General features: G+C 49.5%; 1 pseudogene; it reads left to right on the forward strand.

The window, feature by feature from the left end:
- The window catches only part of LOC141157737 (meiotic recombination protein DMC1/LIM15 homolog), a 195,143-nt pseudogene that overhangs the window by 130,352 nt on the left and 41,201 nt on the right, over positions 1-23,590 (forward strand).

Genomic DNA, 23,590 nt, shown 5'->3' on the forward strand with positions numbered 1-23,590 from the left:
TTATGCTGAACGCTGTATATATAACGTACTGAGAGAACCGGGGGGTCTACTTACTTATGCTGAACGCTGTATATACAATGTACTGAGAGTACAGGGGGGTGTACTTACTTATGCTAAATGCTGTATATATAACGTACTGAGAATACAGGGGGGTATACTTACTTATGCTGAACGCTGCATATATAACGTACTGAGAATACAGGGGGGTGTACTTACTTATGCTGAACGCTGTATGTATAACGTTCTGTGAATACAGGGGGGTGTACTTACTTTTGCTGAACGCTGTATAAATAACGTACTGTGAATACAGGGGGGTGTACTTACTTATGCTGAACGCTGTATATATAACGTACTGTGAATACAGGGGGTGTACTTACTTATGCTGAATGCTGTATGTATAACGTTCTGTGAATACAGGGGGGTGTACTGACTTATGCTGAGCGCTGTATGTAGAATGTACTGTGAATACAGGGGGGTGTACTTACTTATGCTGAACGCTGTATGTATAATGTACTGTGAATACAGGGGGGTGTACTTACTTATGATGAACGCTGTATATATAACGTACTGTGAATACAGGGGTTGTACTTACTTATGCTGAACGCTGTATGTATAATGTACTGTGAATACAGGGGGGTGTACTTACTTATGCTGAACGCTGTATATATAACGTACTGTGAATACAGGGGGGTGTACTTACTTATGCTGAACGCTGTATATATAACGTACTGTGAATACAGGGGGTGTACTTACTTATGCTGAACGCTGTATATATAACGTACTGTGAATACAGGGGGGTGTACTTACTTATGCTGATCGCTGTATATATAACGTACTGTGAATACAGGTGGGTGTACTTACTTATGCTGAACGCTGTATATATAACGTACTGTGAATACAGGGGGGTGTACTTATGCTGAACGCTGTATGTATAACGTTCTGTGAATACAGGGGGGTGTACTTACTAATGCTGAACGCTGTATAAATAACGTACTGTGAATACAGGGGGGTGTACTTACTTATGCTGAACGCTGTATATATAACGTACTGTGAATACAGGGGGTGTACTTACTTATGCTGAATGCTGTATGTATAACGTTCTGTGAATACAGGGGGGTGTACTGACTTATGCTGAGCGCTGTATGTAGAATGTACTGTGAATACAGGGGGGTGTACTGACTTATGCTGAGCGCTGTATGTAGAATGTACTGTGAATACAGGGGGGTGTACTTACTTATGCTGAACGCTGTATATATAACGTACTGTGAATACAGGGGGTGTACTTACTTATGCTGAGCGCTGTATGTATAATGTACTGTGAATACAGGGGGGTGTACTTATGCTGAACGCTGTATATATAACGTACTGTGAATACAGGGGGTGTACTTACTTATGCTGAGCGCTGTATGTATAATGTACTGTGAATACAGGGGGGTGTACTTATGCTGAACGCTGTATAAATAACGTACTGTGAATACAGGGGGGTGTACTTACTTATGCTGAACGCTGTATATATAACGTACTGTGAATACAGGGGGTGTACTTACTTATGCTGAACGCTGTATATATAACGTACTTAGAGTACAGGGGGGGTGTACTTACTTATGCTGAACACTGTATGTTTAATGTACTGAGAATACAGGGGGGTGTACTTACTTATGCTGAACGCTGTATATATAACGTACTGAGAGTACAGGGGGGGTGTACTTACTTATGCTGAGCGCTGTATATATAACGTACTTAGAGTACAGGGGGGTGTACTTACTTATGCTGAACGCTGTATATATAATGTACTGAGAGTACAGGGGGGGTGTACTTACTTATGCTGAGCGCTGTATATATAACGTACTGAGAGTACAGGGGGGTGTACTTACTTATGCTGAACGCTGTATATATAATGTACTGAGAGTACAGGGGGGTGTACTGACTTATGCTGAACGCTGTATATATAACGTACTGAGAGTACAGGGGGGTGTAGTGACTTATGCTGAGCGCTGTATATATAACGTACTGAGAGTACAGGGGGGTGTACTTACTTATGCTGAACGCTGTATATACAATGTACTGAGAATACAGGGGGGTGTACTTACTTATGCTAAATGCTGTATATATAACGTACTGAGAATACAGGGGGGTGTACTTACTTATGCTGAACGCTGTATATATAACGTACTGAGAATACAGGGGGGTGTACTTACTTATGCTAAATGCTGGCAATGTGAACTGAGGTCTAAGATGGTAGACATGCAAGAAATAGGAGCATGTTCACACTAGCAAAAAAGAAACAAAACCTACAAAAGACAAAAATATATCTCATACCCTACCATCATTATATATAAATGTAAAGCAAAGTTGCATAATAAATATAGGGTACTTAGTGAACTATTTTTGATCAAAAAAAGTATACAAGCCGTCCCACCAGCGGCAAGGTGACCCTAAATTGGGACGGTACCTATACTGCCTATATTAAAAACCTTACTGTATATCAAAGTTGAAGCAATGCATATAAAAGGGTAGACAAATAGGACCGGGTCCCAACTCCAGACCACGCAGGCCCGTGGTAAGCTACATACATACCAGTCAGCTCAACAAAGGGGATGCCACACCCTTAAATTGCACAGAATGCAAACAAGACAAAAAAACAGGCAATGTGAACTGAGGTCTAAGATGGTAGACATGCAAGAAATAGGAGCATGTTCACACTAGCAAAAAAGAAACAAAACCTACAAAAGACAAAAATATATCTCATACCCTACCATCATTATATATAAATGTAAAGCAAAGTTGCATAATAAATATAGGGTACTAGTGAACTATTTTTGATCAAAAAAAGTATACAAGCCGTCCCACCAGCGGCAAGGTGACCCTAAATTGGGACGGTACCTATACTGGTATGTATGTAGCTTACCACGGGCCTGCGTGGTCTGGAGTTGGTACCCGGTCCTATTTGTCTACCCTTTTATATGCATTGCTTCAACTTTGATATACAGTAAGGTTTTTAATATAGGCAGTATAGGTACCGTCCCAATTTAGGGTCACCTTGCCGCTGGTGGGACGGCTTGTATACTTTTTTTGATCAAAAATAGTTCACTAAGTACCCTAAATTTATTATGCAACTTTGCTTTACATTTATATATAATGATGGTAGGGTATGAGATATATTTTTGTCTTTTGTAGGTTTTTTTTATGCTAAATGCTGTATATATAACGCACTGAGAATACAGGGGGGTGTACTTACTTATGCTAAACGCTGTATATATAACGTACTGAGAATACAGGGGGGTGTACTTACTTATGCTGAACGCTATATGTATAACGTACTGAGAATACAGGGGGGTGTACTTACTTATGCTAAATGCTGTATATATAACATACTGAGAATACAGGGGGTGTACTTACTTATGCTGAACGCTGTATATATAACGTACTGAGAGTACAGGGGGGTGTACTTATGCTGAACGCTGTATATACAATGTACTGAGAATACAGGGGGGTGTACTTACTTATGCTGAACGCTGTATATACAATGTACTGAGCACAGGGGTGTGTACTTACTTATGCTGAACGCTGTATATATAACGTACTGAGAATAAAGGGGGTGTACTTACTTATGCTAAATGCTGTATATATAACGTACTGAGAATACAGGGGGGTGTACTTATGCTGAACGCTGTATATATAACGTACTGAGAGTACAGGGGGGTGTACTTACTTATGCTGAACGCTGTATATACAATGTACTGAGAGTACAGGGGGGTGTACATACTTATGCTGAACGCTGTATATATAACGTACTGTGAATACAGGGGGGTGTACTTACTTACGCTGAGAGCTGTATGTATAATGTACTGAAAGTACAGGGGGGTGTACTTACTTATGCTGAACGCTGTATATATAAACTACTGAGAATTCAGGGGGTGTTCTTACTTATGCTGAACGCTGTATATATAACGTACTGAGAGTACAGGGGGGGTGTACTTATGCTGAACGCTGTATATATAACGTACTGTGAATACAGGGGGGTGTACTTACTTATGCTGAGCGCTGTATATATAACGTACTGAGAGTACAGGGGGGCGTACTTATGCTGAACGCTGTATATATAACGTGCTGAGAGTACAGGGGGGTGTACTTACTTATGCTGAACGCTGTATGTATAAAGTACTGAGAATACAGCGGGTGTACTTACTTATGCTGAACGCTGTATATATAACGTACTGAGAATACAGAGGGGTGTACTTACTTATGCTGAACGCTGTATATATAACGTACTGACAATACAGGGGGGTGTACTTATGCTGAACGCTGTATATATAACGTACTGAGAGTAAAGGGTGGGTGTACTTACTCATGCTGATCGCTGTATATATAACGTACTGAGAGTACAGGGGGATGTACTTACTTATGCTGAATACTGTATGTTTAATGTACTGAGAATACAGGGGGTGTACTCACTTATGCTGAACGCTGTATATAAAACGTACTGCGAATACAGGGGGGTGTACTTACTTATGCTGAACGCTGTATATATAACGTACTGAGAATACAGGGGGGTGTACTTAGTTATGCTGAACGCTGTATATATAACGTTATGAGAATACAGGGGGGTGTACTTATGCTGAACGCTGTATATATAACGTACTGAGAATACAGGGGGTGTACTTACTTATGCTGAACGCTGTATATATAACGTACTGAGAATACAGGGGGGTGTACTTACTTATGCTAAATGCTGTATATATAACGTACTGAGAATACAGGGGGGTGTACTTATGCTGAACGCTGTATATATAACGTCGAGAGTACAGGGGGGTGTACTGACTTATGCTGAACGCTGTATATAAATGTTCTGAGAGTCCAGGGGGTGTACTTACTTATGCTGAACGCTGTATATATAACGTACTGAGAATACAGGGGGTGTACTTACTTATGCTGAACGCTGTATATATAACGTACTGAGAATACAGGGGGTGTACTTACTTATACTGAACGCTGTATGTATAACGTACTGAGACTACAGGGGGGTGTACTTACTTATGCTAAATGCTGTATATATAACGTACTGAGAATACAGGGGGGTGTACTTACTTATGCTGAACGCTGTATATATAACGTACGAGAATACAGGGGGTGTACTTATACTGAACGCTGTATATACAATGTACTGAGAGCACAGAGGCGTGTACTTACTTATGCTGAACGCTGTATACATAACGTACTGAGAATACAGGGGGGTGTACTTACTTATGCTAAATGCTGTATATATAACGTACTGAGAATACAGGGGGGTGTACTTACTTATGCTGAACGCTGTATATATAACGTACTGAGAGAACAGGGGGGTGTACTTATTTATGCTGAACACTGTATGTTTAATGTACTGAGAATACAGGGGGGTGTACTCACTTATGCTGAACGCTGTATATATAACGTACTGAGAGAACCGGGGGGTCTACTTACTTATGCTGAACGCTGTATATACAATGTACTGAGAGTACAGGGTGGTGTACTTACTTATGCTAAATGCTGTATATATAACGTGCTGAGAATACAGGGGGGTGTACTTACTTATGCTAAATGCTGTATATATAACGTACTGAGAATACAGGGGGGTGTACTTACTTATGCTGAACGCTGTATATATAACGTAGAGAGTACAGGGGGGTGTACTGACTTATGCTGAACGCTGTATATACAATGTTCTGAGAGTACAGGGGGTGGACTTACTTATGCTGAACGCTGTATATATAACGTACTGAGAATACAGGGGGTGTACTTACTTATGCTGAACGCTGTATATACAATGTACTGAGAGTACAGGGTGGTGTACTTACTTATGCTAAATGCTGTATATATAACGTGCTGAGAATACAGGGGGGTGTACTTACTTATGCTAAATGCTGTATATATAACGTACTGAGAATACAGGGGGGTGTACTTATGCTGAACGCTGTATATATAACGTAGAGAGTACAGGGGGGTGTACTGAGTTATGCTGAACGCTGTATATACAATGTTCTGAGTACAGGGGGTGTACTTACTTATGCTGAGCGCTGTATATATAACGTACTGAGAATACAGGGGGTGTGCTTACTTATGCTGAACCCTGTATATATAATGTACTGAGAATACAGGGGGTGTACTTACTTATACTGAACGCTGTATGTATAACGTACTGAGACTACAGGGGGGTGTACTTACTTATGCTAAATGCTGTATATATAACGTACTGAGAATACAGGGGGGTGTGCTTACTTATGCTGAACGCTGTATATATAACGTACTGAGAGTACAGGGGGTGTACTTATTTATGCTGAACACTGTATGTTTAATGTACTGAGAATACAGGGGGGTGTACTCACTTATGCTGAACGCTGTATATATAACGTACTGAGAGAACCGGGGGGTCTACTTACTTATGCTGAACGCTGTATATACAATGTACTGAGAGTACAGGGGGGTGTACTTACTTATGCTAAATGCTGTATATATAACGTACTGAGAATACAGGGGGGTATACTTACTTATGCTGAACGCTGCATATATAACGTACTGAGAATACAGGGGGGTGTACTTACTTATGCTAAATGCTGTATATATAACGTACTGTGAATACAGGGGGGTGTACTTACTTATGCTGAACGCTGTATGTATAACGTTCTGTGAATACAGGGGGGTGTACTTACTTTTGCTGAACGCTGTATAAATAACGTACTGTGAATACAGGGGGGTGTACTTACTTATGCTTAACGCTGTATATATAACGTACTGTGAATACAGGGGGTGTACTTACTTATGCTGAATGCTGTATGTATAACGTTCTGTGAATACAGGGGGGTGTACTGACTTATGCTGAGCGCTGTATGTAGAATGTACTGTGAATACAGGGGGGTGTACTTACTTATGCTGAACGCTGTATGTATAATGTACTGTGAATACAAGTGGGTGTACTTATTTATGATGAACGCTGTATATATAACGTACTGTGAATACAGGGGTTGTACTTACTTATGCTGAACGCTGTATGTATAATGTACTGTGAATACAGGGGGGTGTACTTACTTATGCTGAACGCTGTATATATAACGTACTGTGAATACAGGGGGGTGTACTTACTTATGCTGAACGCTGTATATATAACGTACTGTGAATACAGGGGGTGTACTTACTTATGCTGAACGCTGTATATATAACGTACTGTGAATACAGGGGGGTGTACTTACTTATGCTGATCGCTGTATATATAACGTACTGTGAATACAGGTGGGTGTACTTACTTATGCTGAACGCTGTATATATAACGTACTGTGAATACAGGGGGGTGTACTTATGCTGAACGCTGTATGTATAACGTTCTGTGAATACAGGGGGGTGTACTTACTAATGCTGAACGCTGTATAAATAACGTACTGTGAATACAGGGGGGTGTACTTATGCTGAACGCTGTATATATAACGTACTGTGAATACAGGGGGTGTACTTACTTATGCTGAATGCTGTATGTATAACGTTCTGTGAATACAGGGGGGTGTACTGACTTATGCTGAGCGCTGTATGTAGAATGTACTGTGAATACAGGGGGGTGTACTTACTTATGCTGAACGCTGTATATATAACGTACTGTGAATACAGGGGGTGTACTTACTTATGCTGAGCGCTGTATGTATAATGTACTGTGAATACAGGGGGGTGTACTTATGCTGAACGCTGTATATATAACGTACTGTGAATACAGGGGGTGTACTTACTTATGCTGAGCGCTGTATGTATAATGTACTGTGAATACAGGGGGGTGTACTTATGCTGAACGCTGTATAAATAACGTACTGTGAATACAGGGGGGTGTACTTACTTATGCTGAACGCTGTATATATAACGTACTGTGAATACAGGGGGTGTACTTACTTATGCTGAATGCTGTATGTATAACGTTCTGTGAATACAGGGGGGTGTACTGACTTATGCTGAGCGCTGTATGTAGAATGTACTGTGAATACAGGGGGGTGTACTTACTTATGCTGAACGCTGTATATATAACGTACTGTGAATACAGGGGGTGTACTTACTTATGCTGAACGCTGTATGTATAATGTACTGTGAATACAGGGGGGTGTACTTACTTATGCTGAACGCTGTATATATAACGTACTGTGAATACAGGGGGGTGTACTTACTTATGCTGAACGCTGTATATATAACGTACTGTGAATACAGGGGGGTGTACTTACTTATGCTAAATGCTGTATATATAACGTACTGTGAATACAGGGGGTGTACTTACTTATGCTGAACGCTGTATATATAGCGTACTGTGAATACAGGGGGGTGTGCTTACTTATGCTGAACGCTGTATATATAACGTACTGTGAATACAGGGGGTGTACTTACTTATGCTGAACGCTGTATATATAACGTACTGTGAATACAGGGGGTGTACTTACTTATGCTGAATGCTGTATGTATAACGTTCTGTGAATACAGGGGGGTGTACTGACTTATGCTGAGCGCTGTATGTAGAATGTACTGTGAATACAGGGGGGTGTACTTACTTATGCTGAACGCTGTATATATAACGTACTGTGAATACAGGGGGGTGTACTTATGCTGAACGCTGTATGTATAACGTACTGTGAATACAGGGGGTGTTCTTACTTATGCTGAACGCTGTATGTATAAGGTTCTGTGAATACAGGGGGTGTACTTACTTATGCTGAACGCTGTATGTATAACGTACTGTGAATACAGGGGGTGTACTGACTTATGCTGAGCGCTGTATGTATAACATCCTGTGAATACAGGGGGTGTACTGACTTATGCTGAGCGCTGTATGTATAACGTCCTGTGAATACAGGGGGGTGTACTGCCTTATTCTGAGCGCTGTATGTATAACGTTCTGTGAATACAGGGGGTGTACTGACTTATGCTGAGCGCTGTATGTATAACGTACTGAGAATACAGGGGGTGTACTGACTTATGCTGAACGCTGTATATATAACGTACTGTGAATACAGGGGGTGTACTGACTTATGCTGAGCGCTGTATGTATAACGTCCTGTGAATACAGGAGGGTGTAGTGACTTATGCTGAACCCTGTATGTATAACGTACTGTGAATACAGGGGGTGTGCTGACTTATGCTGAGCGCTGTATGTATAACGTTCTGTGAATACAGGGGGGTGTACTGACTTATGCTGAGCGCTGTATGTATAACGTACTGAGAATACAGGGGGTGTACTGACTTATGCTGAACGCTGTATATATAACGTACTGTGAATACAGGGGGTGTACTGACTTATGCTGAGCGCTGTATGTATAACGTCCTGTGAATACAGGGGGGTGTAGTGACTTATGCTGAACGCTGTATGTATAACGTACTGTGAATACAGGGGGTGTACTGACTTATGCTGAGCGCTGTATGTATAACGTTCTGTGAATACAGGGGGTGTACTGACTAATGCTGAGCGCTGTATGTATAACGTACTGTGAATATGTGGCACCCCAGGGGTCTGGTCTCCACAGTAATAGCAATGTTATGTCTGAGAGCAGGTGGGAGGTCTCTTGGTCAGGAATCCTATGCATGCCACACCTCCTGCCCAGTCCTGGGAGGGGAAGAACTTCCCCTATATAAAACTGGGGCTGAGGCAGGGTTAGAGAGAAGAGAAGGGAAGAGTTGAGAAGAAGAGAAGCAGCATAGGAAAGAAAGATCAGGAGCTCTGTGGGAGCAGGCTAAAAGGAATCAGGGGCTGGCAGCTGAAGAGCTCGCCCTGATTGAAGAGTTACTACCGGACCCGGAGTCCGAGGCTGTGGGGATTAACCCAGACCCAGCAGCAGAAACCGCCCGGCAGGGGATTTCAGGTCCTCTGGCCAAGAAACCCGAAGGCACGGTCACACGCAAGGGACCAGCACCGCCGTCGTGGAGCGGAAGCCACTAGAAGGCCCCGAGTCACCGGCCATACGGGTGAGCACCACACGGTACACTCAGGGACATGGGCTACTTTTACCCGCCTCTAGCAAGGTAGCCAGAAGAGTACGATTAGTTGGGGAGGCCTACAACTCCGCCTGGCCAAGGGGGATCCCATCTGCTCAAGGACTGACCAGGCCCCGACCGCTAGCCAGTACTCCGGGAGGGTCTGTCTTTGTCACCAGTAAAGACCCTGAACTACACCGCATCGTCTCTGAGTGGTTCCTGCTACCCCCATCATCCACGTCGGCTGCCCTGAGGCCATACCCCTCCCGTTGGGGGTTATACCATCTACGCTGCACTATCCTACCACCGGCCTCAGCGGTCTGCCCTGCAGCGGCAGCTCCATAGCTGCATTCAACGGGTGGCGTAGTCGTCCTACAACTACTGCTAATATACCGCCACTTAGTCTGACTCCCTGGGCACGGACCGGGTCTCCGCCACGAGACTACTACCCCCAACAGGCCCGGCTCCGGGTAGTCCCCGCGTGCGCAACGCTACACCAAGTAGGCCCAGGGGTGCGTCAGCTTTTGGCGTAGTCGGCAGGATTTCGTGCCCGCAACCACCGGGTACTGCGTGCCTGAAAAAGACTGTTCAAACTTACCAGTGGTGAAGATTCCCGCCATCCGGCGCCATTTTCAGCCTTCTTCCCGCCTTCCGTGGAGTTTTCCCGCCGTTGGACGCCATCTTGAAGACGCCGCGCGGGAAGAAGAGGGGCGTGGACTCCAAAAGCGCGCGAGAACTGAAGCCCCGCCTCACGTCCAGACGTCGCGTAAGGTCCTGGAAGGAGCCCAGCAGACGCTGACGTCACAGGAGCGCGACGGAAGGTCCTCAACCCTGACGATCCACTGCGGAGCCGCGGCCTACGGAAGAGGATCATCGCAAGGTAGGCCACGGTCCACTAGGGGGGAGAAAGATGTCGGATACGGAGGAGAGCTTCACTGCCTCAACCCCCGCCAGCGCCACCGCTGCTGCAGTCATGCCTTTCACCATGCCCTATATCCCGGGAGCAGCCTGGCTACCCCAGTACTCAGGGGAGTCACATACCCTGAATGACTTTAAAGAAAAGCTGGATAGCCTCTTCCAGGTGTACCCCCTCACAGAGGAGCAAAAAGTGAGCATCCTGGTGGCCCAACTAACCGGGGCAGCCCAAAGGGAGGTAAAGTCCTGGCCACCTGGGAGGAAGACTGTCGCGGGGATACTAACCCGGCCGAGGGACACCTTTGATACCCGCACCTCAGCCGAGATTAAGCTTAGATTCTATGGGTGCAAGCAGCGAGCACATGAGAGTATAAGGGACTATGCACTAAACCTACAAGAGGCCCTGAGAGCCATTAAGCAGGCCGACCCTGACGGCGTGGGAAACGAGGACAGGCTGTTGACCGAACAATTTATAGAGGGACTATATTGCAATGCCCACCGAACCCAGTTGCGGGCAATGGCCTTACAGGATCCTCATCTGGACTTTGCACAGTTCAAAGACAGAGCCATCCGGGTGCTCCGAGAACCGGCACCGGGTGGCGTTGTGACCCACAGGCGCCCAGCTATCACTTACCACCAGGAGGCGGAGCCCTTGTCGGCAGGGCCTGTGGGGGCTGATGCGCAGGCTTTGAACAATGACCCGGCTCCAGACCTGCACCATCAGGTCCAAGAGCTAGCTAAAAGCGTTGCTGCGCTAACCCGAACTGTGCAGTCTTTACAGGTTTCCACTCCAGGGAAGATCCAGCTGGCATCCGGACCGGAGGACATCCCGTGGCGTCGACCAAGGAGGACCCCACCGGCCAGAGGAAGACCCAGCGACCGATACAACGAGGACGGACGACCCATCTGCCGCCGCTGCAATCAACCCGGACATATGGCAAGGTACTGTCCTTTAAACTGGCACAACCTGGGGTAGAGGGCCAACCCCCAGGAAAAAGATCACCAGGCCCATCGAGCTGGCGCGACAAATATGTGGGAGGACGTCCAGTCTTGCCTGTGGTACTGGATGGCATCCCTATGAGTGCCCTACTGGACACCGGGTCACAGGTCACCACCATCCCGTACGTGCTCTTCAAGCAGTACTGGAATGACTCGGATATAACCCGCTATCCAGACGACGACTTGAGTATCATCGCCAGTAATGGTCAGCCCGTGCCACAGATCGGATTTAAAGAAATGACCATTAAAATCGGTAGAGTCGAACTGGCAGCACAGGGACTGATCATTGTAGACATTGACAAGCGCGAGAGTCACCCAAAGATAACTCTAGGAACTAATGTGATTGAAAATTGTCTTGCAGAGGTGATTTTCATTTTACAGCAGGTTGCCAAGAACGCCAGCTCCGGCCAGCAGCGAGTGCTCCAGAAAGAGATCCGGGCACTGATGCGACCGCAACAAGTGGAACTCTCCGGCGGTGAGATTGGTAGCGTAAGAATGTGTGACCCTTTCCCTATTGCCATACCCCCGAAAAGTGAAATGATGATTTGGTGCCGGGCAGCTATTGGTCTGAGAGGTAGAGATTACCAGGCCATGGTAGAGCCAGTCTACTCAGACAGTAGGCCCACCATTTTGACAGCCCGGGGGGTAGTTGATGTACGTCATGGGAGGGTACCCGTTCGCATAATAAATATCGGGAAAAGGGAAATATACCTGCCCCGGTATGCTACGCTAGCCAAATTATATACTATCAACCAAAATTCTATACAGTCTGTGGAACCCTTGCCTCCATCTCACCCGGAGGAAGGTAACGGCTCTACGAAAATAATGGAGGATTGGTGTCAGCAACTACATTTGGGTACTGACTCCACTCCCTCCCACCAGAAACAGGGAGTCTACCGGGTGGTTCAAGAGTACGAGAGAGTGTTTAGTAAACACCCGTTAGACTTCGGGCGAGTCAAGGGGGTAGAACACCACATCCCCACGGGAGACCATCCTCCCATAAAAGAGAGGTATCGACCCGTACCCCCTGCACACTACCAACACGCCAAGGGGATGCTTAGAGACATGAAGGAGGCTGGGGTAATCAGGGATAGCTGTAGCCCCTGGGCAGCTCCACTAGTCTTAGTCAAAAAGAAATACAACACCATGAGAATGTGTGTAGATTACCGGAAAATTAACCGTATCACACACAAAGATGCGTACCCCTTACCAAGAATAGAGGAGTCTTTGGCTGCTTTAAAATCTGCTAACTTCTTCTCCACCTTGGATCTCACTAGTGGGTACTGGCAGGTTCCTGTAGCAGAGGCGGACCGGGAGAAGACCGCATTCACCACCCCGATGGGACTTAGCGAGTTTACCTGCTAAGTTTGGACTCTGCAACGCACCAGGAACCTTCCAGCGACTGATGGAGTGCTGTCTGGGACACCGGAACTTTGAGACGGTCCTGTTATACCTGGACGATGTTATTGTCTACTCCAAGACCTAAGAGGACCACCTGAAACACCTGGCGGAAGTGTTCGAAGCTCTGGCATGTTACGGCCTAAAGGTGAAACCCTCCAAGTGTCACCTCCTGAAGCCAAAGGTGCAGTACCTGGGACACGTGGTGAGTGCTGACGGAGTGGCTCCCGACCCTGATAAGATCACCACAATTAAGGAATGGCCAAGCCCCTCCAGCGTAAAGGAAGTGAGGCAGTTCCTCGGGTTGGTAGGCTACTACCGAAGGTTCATACCCGGTTTCACCAAGAAGGCAGCTCCTATGCAGGACCTCCTGATAGGCCAGTCCAGGAAGGCCAAGAACCAGAAGCCACCCTTCAGATGGGAGAAGCTGGAAGAAGAGTCCTTCCGCCAGCTGAAGATTGCCCTCACGGGGGATGAAATCCTGGCGTACCCGGATTACAGCCAGCCCTTTATCCTCTACACCGACGCCAGTAACATCGGGCTAGGAGCCGTACTGTCCCAGATCCAGCAGGGGAAAGAACGGGTAATTGCTTACGCCAGCCGAAAACTGCGACCCACCGAAAGAAACCCTGAGAATTACAGCTCATTTAAGCTAGAGTTCCTGGCAGTGGTGTGGGCAGTCACCGAACGCTTTAAGCACTACCTTGCTGCTTCCCGGTTCACCGTGTACACGGATAACAACCCGTTGACACACCTGGACACTGCAAGACTCGGTGCCCTAGAGCAGAGATGGATGGCCCGCTTGTCCAACTATGAGTTTACAATCAAATACCGGGCAGGACGCTCCAATACCAACGCGGACGCCCTGTCCAGGATGCCGAACCTACCGGACGTAGGGGAAGATTCAGAGGAACTGGAAGAAGTTGAACTCCCCGCGTTCCACCGTCATGGGACTATCCAGTATTCCCACCGTGTAAGGAGTAAGCAATCCGTTACGTTCAACCCGTTACCTCATTACAACTGGGCGGAGACGCAAGACAGTGACCCTGCCGTCCGACTGGTAAAGGAGATGCTGACTCGGCCAGATGCACGCCTTGACCCAGACGCTCCGGAGGAAGCCAAGCAACTGTGGGCTGAGAAGAGTCGACTGTTCCTTTACAAGGGGAAGTTGTGCCGCAGAATGGTTAACTCCCGGACGCATGAACTAATCTGGCAAGTAGTGGTGCCAAGAAGAGACGCAGCTATGGTGATGGAGGCATACCACGACGGAGCTGGGCACTTCGGATGGAAGAAGCTGGAGTTTCTGCTGCGCGGGCGGTTCCATTGGGTAGGCATGAGAGGGACCATCGAGAGGTGGTGCAGAGACTGTGGCCCATGCAACTTAAGAAGGAGGGACCGTGCCAGCCAGAAGACTCCCCTGCGGTCCATCATCACCAGACAGCCGTTGGAACTGGTAGCCTTGGATCATGTAAAGCTGACCCCAAGCAGAAGTGGCTACGTCTACGCATTAACCATCGTGGATCACTACTCCCGGTTCTTGGTTGTCGTCCCCGTCAAGGATTTAACGGCTCACACAGCAGCTAGAGCCTTCCAGCAGCACTTCTGCCGTCCGCATGGATACCCGGAGCAGGTGCTGACGGACCAGGGGCCTGCCTTTGAAGCGGAGGTCTTCCAGGAGTTCTGCACCCTGTATGGATGCCGGAAGATTAGAACAACACCCTATCACCCGCAAACTAATGGACTTTGTGAGAAAATGAACCAGGTGGTGATAGATCTCCTGAAAACATTGCCCCTGGAGGAACGCAGTCTGTGGCCTGAAAAGCTGCCCGACCTGGTGGACCTATACAACCACATCCCTGTAGGTTCCACCAACTGTACCCCGGCTTACATAATGAGGGCAAGACCTGGTAAGCTTCCTGTTGATCTGGAGATGGGAGTCCTGACACCCGAGGACACTTCACCAGAAGCAGACTGGGACACAGAGAGGCAGCAGCAGTACCGGAAAGTACAGGAGAGCGTGGAGCGAAGTCTCTGTCAAGCTAGGGAAAGACAAGAGAAAACTTACAACCAGTATGCTCCCGCTGTTCCCCTGGTGCCCGGAGAGCAGGTCTTGAAGAGGAAAAGACGGCTCCACAAGTTGGACGACCAGTGGGAGAAGGACCCGTACACCGTACTGCCCTCAAGCCACGACAACCCGAAGATCTGTACAATCAGTAAAGACGGAGGGGAAACCACAGCCATTGTATCCCGGGATCACCTGAAGAAGTGTCCCGAACAGCTACGGAACCCTGAAGAGGAACAAGAGGACCCTCGACCCGTAGAGGAAAGGGAAGATATGGTTAGTACTGTGCTCGGAGACTTCCCTCGGTCTTGGACTCAAGTCAATGGTGCTGTTGTGGTACCCGTCCTCACGTTCCTCCAACCAGCATCCCAAGTGCCTATGGAGACACAGGTAGAACTGGAAGAACAGCCGGTCCAGGAGGCAGAAGACCCTACACAAGCAGACCCGGAGAATCAACCCTCTGCTTATAGTGAGCCTGCCATACCCCTAGTGAGCCAAAGAGTCCGTAGACGGCTGCCCAGTTTACCCTTGACAGCTCCTATACCCTGTAGCTCAGGACCAGTGAGTCAGCTCCGTAGGTCCACTAGGGTCACTAGAGGCCAGTTGCCCATACGTTGGAGGATCTAAGTGTTTAGATTGTTTATTAATGTTTATCTGTCTATTGTTGCTTGTATATAATTATGTGTTTCTAGTTATTTATAGGAGTCTTTGGTGGATTTACCGGGAATCCTTTGTGTACATATGTTGGAGCGTAACCAGGAATGGACTAAAGACTGTTAAGGACTCGGGGTAGGGCAGACCCCTACCTGGTTACGGCTCCCGGTCTCTTGGTGAAATGGACACCTTTGTTTTCTTCAAAGACTGCACCCGGTTGCGGACACGCCGTGACCATCATAATGTGTTTTTCTTTGTTATGCTGTTTTTGTTTATAACTTGTTATGTTTTTCTAAAAATATGTTTAGTCCCGGAGTACTAAATTTCACTAGGGGGGAATGTGGCACCCCAGGGGTCTGGTCTCCACAGTAATAGCAATGTTATGTCTGAGAGCAGGTGGGAGGTCTCTTGGTCAGGAATCCTATGCATGCCACACCTCCTGCCCAGTCATGGGAGGGGAAGAACTTCCCCTATATAAAACTGGGGCTGAGGCAGGGTTAGAGAGAAGAGAAGAGAAGAGTTGAGAAGAAGAGAAGCAGCATAGGAAAGAAAGATCAGGAGCTCTGTGGGAGCAGGCTAAAAGGAATCAGGGGCTGGCAGCTGAAGAGCTCGCCCTGATTGAAGAGTTACTACCGGACCCGGAGTCCGAGGCTGTGGGGATTAACCCAGACCCAGCAGCAGAAACCGCCCGGCAGGGGATTTCAGGTCCTCTGGCCAAGAAACCCGAAGGCACGGTCACACGCAAGGGACCAGCACCGCCGTCGTGGAGCGGAAGCCACTAGAAGGCCCCGAGTCACCGGCCATACGGGTGAGCACCACACGGTACACTCAGGGACGTGGGCTACTTTTACCCGCCTCTAGCAAGGTAGCCAGAAAAGTACGATTAGTTGGGGAGGCCTACAACTCCGCCTGGCCAAGGGGGATCCCATCTGCTCAAGGACTGACCAGGCCCCGACCGCTAGCCAGTACTCCGGGAGGGTCTATCTTTGTCACCAGTAAAGACCCTGAACTACACCGCATCGTCTCTGAGTGGTTCCTGCTACCCCCATCATCCACGTCGGCTGCCCTGAGGCCATACCCCTCCCGTTGGGGGTTATACCATCTACGCTGCACTATCCTACCACCGGCCTCAGCGGTCTGCCCTGCAGCGGCAGCTCCATAGCTGCATTCAACGGGTGGCGTAGTCGTCCTACATCTACTGCTAATATACCGCCACTTAGTCTGACTCCCTGGGCACGGACCGGGTCTCCGCCACGAGACTACTACCCCCAACAGGCCCGGCTCCGGGTAGTCCCCACGTGCGCAACGCTACACCAAGTAGGCCCAGGGGTGCGTCAAATACAGGGGGTGTACTGACTTATGCTGAACGCTGTATGTATAACGTCCTGTGAATACAGGGGGTGTACTGACTTATGCTGAGCGCTGTATGTATAACGTCCTGTGAATACAGGGGGTGCACTGACTTATGCTGAACGCTGTATGTATAACGTCCTGTGAATACAGGGGGTGTACTGACTTATGCTGAACGCTGTATGTATAACGTCCTGTGAATACAGGGGGTGTACTGACTTATGCTGAGCGCTGTATGTATAATGTACTGATAATATAGGAGTGTACTAGTGAATGTGTCTCTCTCTTGCTCTCTCTCTTGTCCTGGACATCTTGTCGTCATGGCGCCACACTGAGCATGCTCAGTCTATCAAGGCTTCGGACCGAAACACACATCCCTTGGTTATATTATTATTTCATTTGGTGTCATAACATTAGTACATTTCTAGAAACAATTATTCCTTAATAATGTTTGCAGCCGCCCAGATCGTCTTCGAGATATAGCTGATCGATTTGGTGTGGATCATGATGCAATGCTCGACAATGTGTTATATGCCCGAGCTTATACAAGTAAGAGACAAAACATGTTTAACCCCTTCACCCCCCAACCCAGTTTTCACCTTCATGACCAGGCCAAATTTTATAATTCTTTCCAGTGTCACTTTATATGGTAATAACTCTGGAACGCTTCAATATATCACAGTGATTCTGATATACACTGCTCAAAAAAATAAAGGGAGCACTCAAATAACACATCCTAGATCTGAATGAATGAAATATTCTCATTGAATACTTTGTTCTGTACAAAGTTGAATGTGCTGACAACAAAATCACACAAAAATCATCAATGGAAATCAAATGTATTAACCAATGGAGGCCTGGGTTTGGAGTCACCCCCAAAATAAATTAAAGTGGAAAAACACACTACAGGCTGATCCAACTTTGATGTAATGTCCTTAAAACCAGTCAAAATGAGGCTCAGTATTGTGTGTGGCCTCCACGTGCCTGTATGACCTCCCTACAACGCCTGGGCATGCTCCTGATGAGGTTGCGGATGGTCTCCTGTGGGATCTCCTCCAAACCTGGACTAAAGCATCCGCCAACTCCTGGACAGTCTGTCGTGCAACGTGACGTTGGTGGATGGAGTGAGACATGATGTCCCAGATGTGCTCAATCGGATTCAGGTCTGGGGAACGGGCGGGCCAGTCCATAGCTTCAATGCCTTCATCTTGCAGGACCTGCTGACACACTCCGGCCTCATGAGGTCTGGCATTGTCCTGCATTAGGAGGAACCCAGGGCCAACCGCACCAGCATATGGTCTCACAAGAGGTCTGAGGATCTCAACTCAGTACCTAACGGCAGTCAGGCTTCCTCTGGCGAGCACATGGAGGGCTGTCACGTCTGTCACATGTGCTCAGTGTAAACCTGCTTTCATCTGTGAAGAGCACAGGGCGCCAGTGGCGACTTTGCCCATCCTGGTGTTCTGTGGCAAATGCAAAGCGTTCTGCACGGTGTTGGGCTGTGAGCACAACCCCCATCTGTGGACGTCAGGCCCTCATACTGACGCGCCCCTGGGCCTGCTGTGTCGTGCGGCATCGCGCGCACGGGGGCTTACCCGGAGCCGGATCAGATGGGGGTAGTAGTCTCGTGGCGGTGACCCGGTCCGTGCCCAGGGAGTCAAACTGAGCGGCAGTCTTTAGCAGTAGATGTTAGAATGTTCGACTACGCCACCCGTTGAATGCGGCTATGAAGCCGCCGCTGCAGGGCAGACCGCTGAGGCCGGTGGTAAGGTTGTGCAGCGTAGCTGGTAGAACCCCCAACGGGAGGGGTATGACCTCAGGGCAGCAGATGTAGAAGATAGTGGTAGTGAGGGTGCAGCAAGGAAGTTCAGAGACGTGTGGTGCAGTTTCAAGGCTTTTACTCACAGGTGTTGCTCCGGTCACTTCGGCCAAGAGTGACCACCCGAGCCGTGCTGCGTCCACCAGGTGCGGGACTCGGACAACTCCCAGGCAGTTCCAGAGCGTGGTCCCAAGCTCCCCTCTATTCCTTCCTACGGGCCGTCCTCACCAGGGACCCACCTTTGTCCGGCTCCCTCGGGTCTTTTGGTGGCGAAACCTTTCCCGGCTTCCCTGACCCTATGCGTGGTTTGCCTTCCTGGTGGATATGGTGAGGGGTCGCGCCAAAACTTGTCCACGACCTCCGGTTCCTGGCTAAGGATGTTTAGCCTCTGCCAGTTTGGGATCCGGTACCCTCTTCTGCCAACCCTTCACCCGTTAACTTGTTCTCTTGTGGGATCTCAGGGTTCCCTCTATTCTTATGTCTCTGGGCCTTTCTTGGTGTTTCTGTTCCTCCTCTCTGTGCTTCAGGCCTGGCTCTGGAGCTGGGCCCAGACGGAGCCACAGCTCCCCCTCAGCCCTCTCTGGCTGAGCTCCTCTCCGAACAGACCCTCCTCTGAACAGGACCCTGTCTAAAGATGGTGCCCACCTCTTATACTCCCTCTGACACCCGAGCCCAGGTGACTAGCACCCAATGGGCTCCTTCCTATGCCCAGAGTCCCTCCCCTGACTGCTCCTACACTACTGGGATGTTCCTCCCCCCCTCCCACTCCAGCCAGGGACAGACGCTGTCGTACCTGCACATCTATCTGGTGGGAGTACCGTTGTTCTGTCCCCCGGAAATGGGATGAGTGTAGTGCATGCAACTAACTGAGCTCGGTCCCACACTCCATCCTTACCCGGGAGTGGAATACCACACCTCTGGTTTGAGGTGCAATACCCCTGTAGCAGCCGAGTCCTCGGGGTGCTACATTCCCCCCTGGTAAATCACAGCACGTCCTCGGGCTGTAAAAGAACAAAACAAAACATACAAAATTTTTTTAAAGTACACACTAACATATAAAACATTATAAAAAAACATTATCAGAAAATATAACGTTACAGGTAACTTCTTATATTATCATTTTTGCAGTATAAACTTTCAATATAAAACTCTTTTATATAAAACGTTCTTGTTCTTCCGGCCACGGTGCAACTTGTGACCGGGTAAAGTGCAACAGTCACTAGAGAAAAACAGTTCCCCATAAAACCAGAAGGGGGCGCTTTAAGAAGCGCAACTATTTACAGGGTATGGCCGCTCTCAGTCCTCGGCCAGTGGGAATAGGGGAATGGCTGCTCACAGTCCTCAGCCTGGTAAGGGATAGGGGCACACAGGAAACAGTTCCTTTAAACAGTTCCACACTAGTCCCAACGGGGACCACACTTCTCTTAGCAGCATGTCAAATACCCATACGGGTAACTTATTTACATTACTTGGTTTATGCTACTTCCCTTCAGTAGCGGTGTCCTCTCCTTGTCTCCTCCTGAGGGTAGTCTTCAGACCCGTCCGGGTCCTCTTGATCTTCCCCATACTGCAACTCCTCCTCCGTCAACCGGTGCACGTGAAGGGCGTATGGTCCTTTGGCACACTGGTGCCGGGTGAAGGTAACCTCATCACCCGGGTAGAGGTCACGTCCTCGGTGTCCCTCCGGCAGGTGGCTCTCAACATCCCTGCGGGTAACAAAGACATCGCCGGGGGTTCTGTGATCCCGGATAAAGCCCCAGCCGTGCTCCATTTGAAACTTTATTACAGTACCGGTGGCGCGGGGACCGTGGGCCGCACGGCGGTTTCGTCGGGTCCGGCTTTTCTGCTCCGCGCTTTGGACCTGCAGCCATTCCTCGCGGATCCGCCTCTCTCGCCGTTCCCTCTGAAAGACTTCCAGTTGTTGTCGGCAACACTCCTCACGTTGGGCTGCGGCCGCCCGTGTCTCTTGGGTGAACCCCATGAGGTTTTCACCGGTGGGGTCCCATGCAAATTGGGCCTCCTCCAGCGGGAGCGGAACAATTTTGGCGGGTGCCGGAGCCGGGATCAGAGGCTCACACAGAGGCCATTCCTTTCGGAGTCGGGGGTTAACGTACTCCGGTGGCCAAACGAAAGGCAGCCCGTCCGGGCTAGTATGCTGCGCAAACAGATCTTCGCCCAGGGGCAGCATTGTGGAAGTTGAGGGCACTGGAGGAGCAGCGGCGCCCGGATTCACCAGGCCTTGCGACCAGGCCGGTGGCACTCTGAAGGTGAAAGGTACTGTGGAGACGGCAGCGCCCTGGGGTACTCGGCCCTGCGACCAGGCCGGGGGCACTTCCTCTTTTGCCGCGCTCAGGGTCAAGGGGCGTGGCGTAACAGAGGGCGCGACCGCGGCTCCTGCCGCTTGAGGCCTAGTTGGAAGCAGCGGCGGTGCGGCAACGGGCGCGGTAAGTGGAACTTCGGGCTCTGCGACGGGGAGCTGGGGCAGGCTTGCGGCTACGGGGCACGGGGTGATGACGTCCCCATTACCTGCTTCCATCTCTGCGGCTCCCTCCGCGGCGTCGTCTCCGGCCTCCGTTCCTCCTGCACCATCCTCAGGGGCAGACACGCTCCACGTTGCGGGTGGCATCCTCTGCTGGCGGGTTCCAGCCTGCTGGACCATCTCTCTCCTCCACTCGGCCAGCGCTTCTTGCTGTACCCGGGCCATCTTCCGGGCCAAGGCCTCCAGCGCGGTCTGTGCACGCTCCCGATTTATGGGGAGCTGTGCCAGGATCTCCACCAGGCCTTCTGGGGTGGCAGCCTGCAACAGGTTCCGGACCACAGGGTCGGTGCTGATTGACTCTTCCTCCATCTCCGGGTGCGATCTGTCCAGACTCCTCCAAGCCGCACCCATCTTCTTGGTTTTGTTCTGTATCCGCCCCCATTGAGGGTGGTCCCGGGGCAACTTAGTGATTGTCAGTTCCAGGGGCAGCCCTCTCACACTGATGGACATTTCTATCATTGCAGTCTCTGCTGGTGGGGGCGGTTTCCGCTTTTGGAGCCATTCCTGGACCTGGCCCACGATGGGAGGTGGCCTCTTGCCACCCTCTGGCACGCCCATAATGGAGTCCGCTCTGCCAGGGCGGGAAATCGTCTCAGATGGCGGGAATCGTCTCCTTATGGCGGGAAACTCCGTGGATGGCGGGAAAAGGCTGCAGATGGCGGGCAAACGGCGGGAAACGATCCGAGATGGCGTCCGATGGCGGGGACCCTCCGGAATTGGCGGGAGACTCCTTTTTACGGTAAATGTGAACTTTTCTTCAGGCACGCAGTACCCGTCGGTTGCGGGCACGTAATCCTGCCGACTACGCCAAAGTTGACGCGCCCCTGGGCCTGCTGTGTCGTGCGGCATCGCGTGCACGGGGGCTTACCCGGAGCCGGATCAGATGGGGGTAGTAGTCTCGTGGCGGTGACCCGGTCCGTGCCCAGGGAGTCAAACTGAGCGGCAGTCTTTAGCAGTAGATGTTAGAATGTTCGACTACGCCACCCGTTGAATGCGGCTATGAAGCCGCCGCTGCAGGGCAGACCGCTGAGGCCGGTGGTAAGGTTGTGCAGCGTAGCTGGTAGAACCCCCAACGGGAGGGGTATGACCTCAGGGCAGCAGATGTAGAAGATAGTGGTAGTGAGGGTGCAGCAAGGAAGTTCAGAGACGTGTGGTGCAGTTTCAAGGCTTTTACTCACAGGTGTTGCTCCGGTCACTTCGGCCAAGAGTGACCACCCGAGCCGTGCTGCGTCCACCAGGTGCGGGACTCGGCCAACTCCCAGGCAGTTCCAGAGCGTGGTCCCAAGCTCCCCTCTATTCCTTTCTACGGGCCGTCCTCACCAGGGACCCACCTTTGTCCGGCTCCCTCGGGTCTTTTGGTGGCGAAACCTTTCCCGGCTTCCCTGACCCTATGCGTGGTTTGCCTTCCTGGTGGATATTGTGAGGGGTCGCGCCAAAACTTGTCCACGACCTCCGGTTCCTGGCTAAGGATGTTTAGCCTCTACCAGTTTGGGATCCGGTACCCTCTTCTGCCAACCCTTCACCCGTTAACTTGTTCTCTTGTGGGATCTCAGGGTTCCCTCTATTCTTATGTCTCTGGGCCTTTCTTGGTGTTTCTGTTCCTCCTCTCTGTGCTTCAGGCCTGGCTCTGGAGCTGGGCCCAGACGGAGCCACAGCTCCCCCTCAGCCCTCTCTGGCTGAGCTCCTCTCCGAACAGACCCTCCTCTGAACAGGACCCTGTCTAAAGATGGTGCCCACCTCTTATACTCCCTCTGACACCCGAGCCCAGGTGACTAGCACCCAATGGGCTCCTTCCTATGCCCAGAGTCCCTCCCCTGACTGCTCCTACACTACTGGGATGTTCCTCCCCCCCTCCCACTCCAGCCAGGGACAGACGCTGTCGTACCTG

Source organism: Phyllobates terribilis, unplaced genomic scaffold, assembly GCF_046119375.1.
Source record: "Phyllobates terribilis strain yellow unplaced genomic scaffold, ASM4611937v1 Scaffold_8__6_contigs__length_399053987, whole genome shotgun sequence".
Classification (NCBI taxonomy): Eukaryota; Metazoa; Chordata; class Amphibia; order Anura; family Dendrobatidae; genus Phyllobates; species Phyllobates terribilis.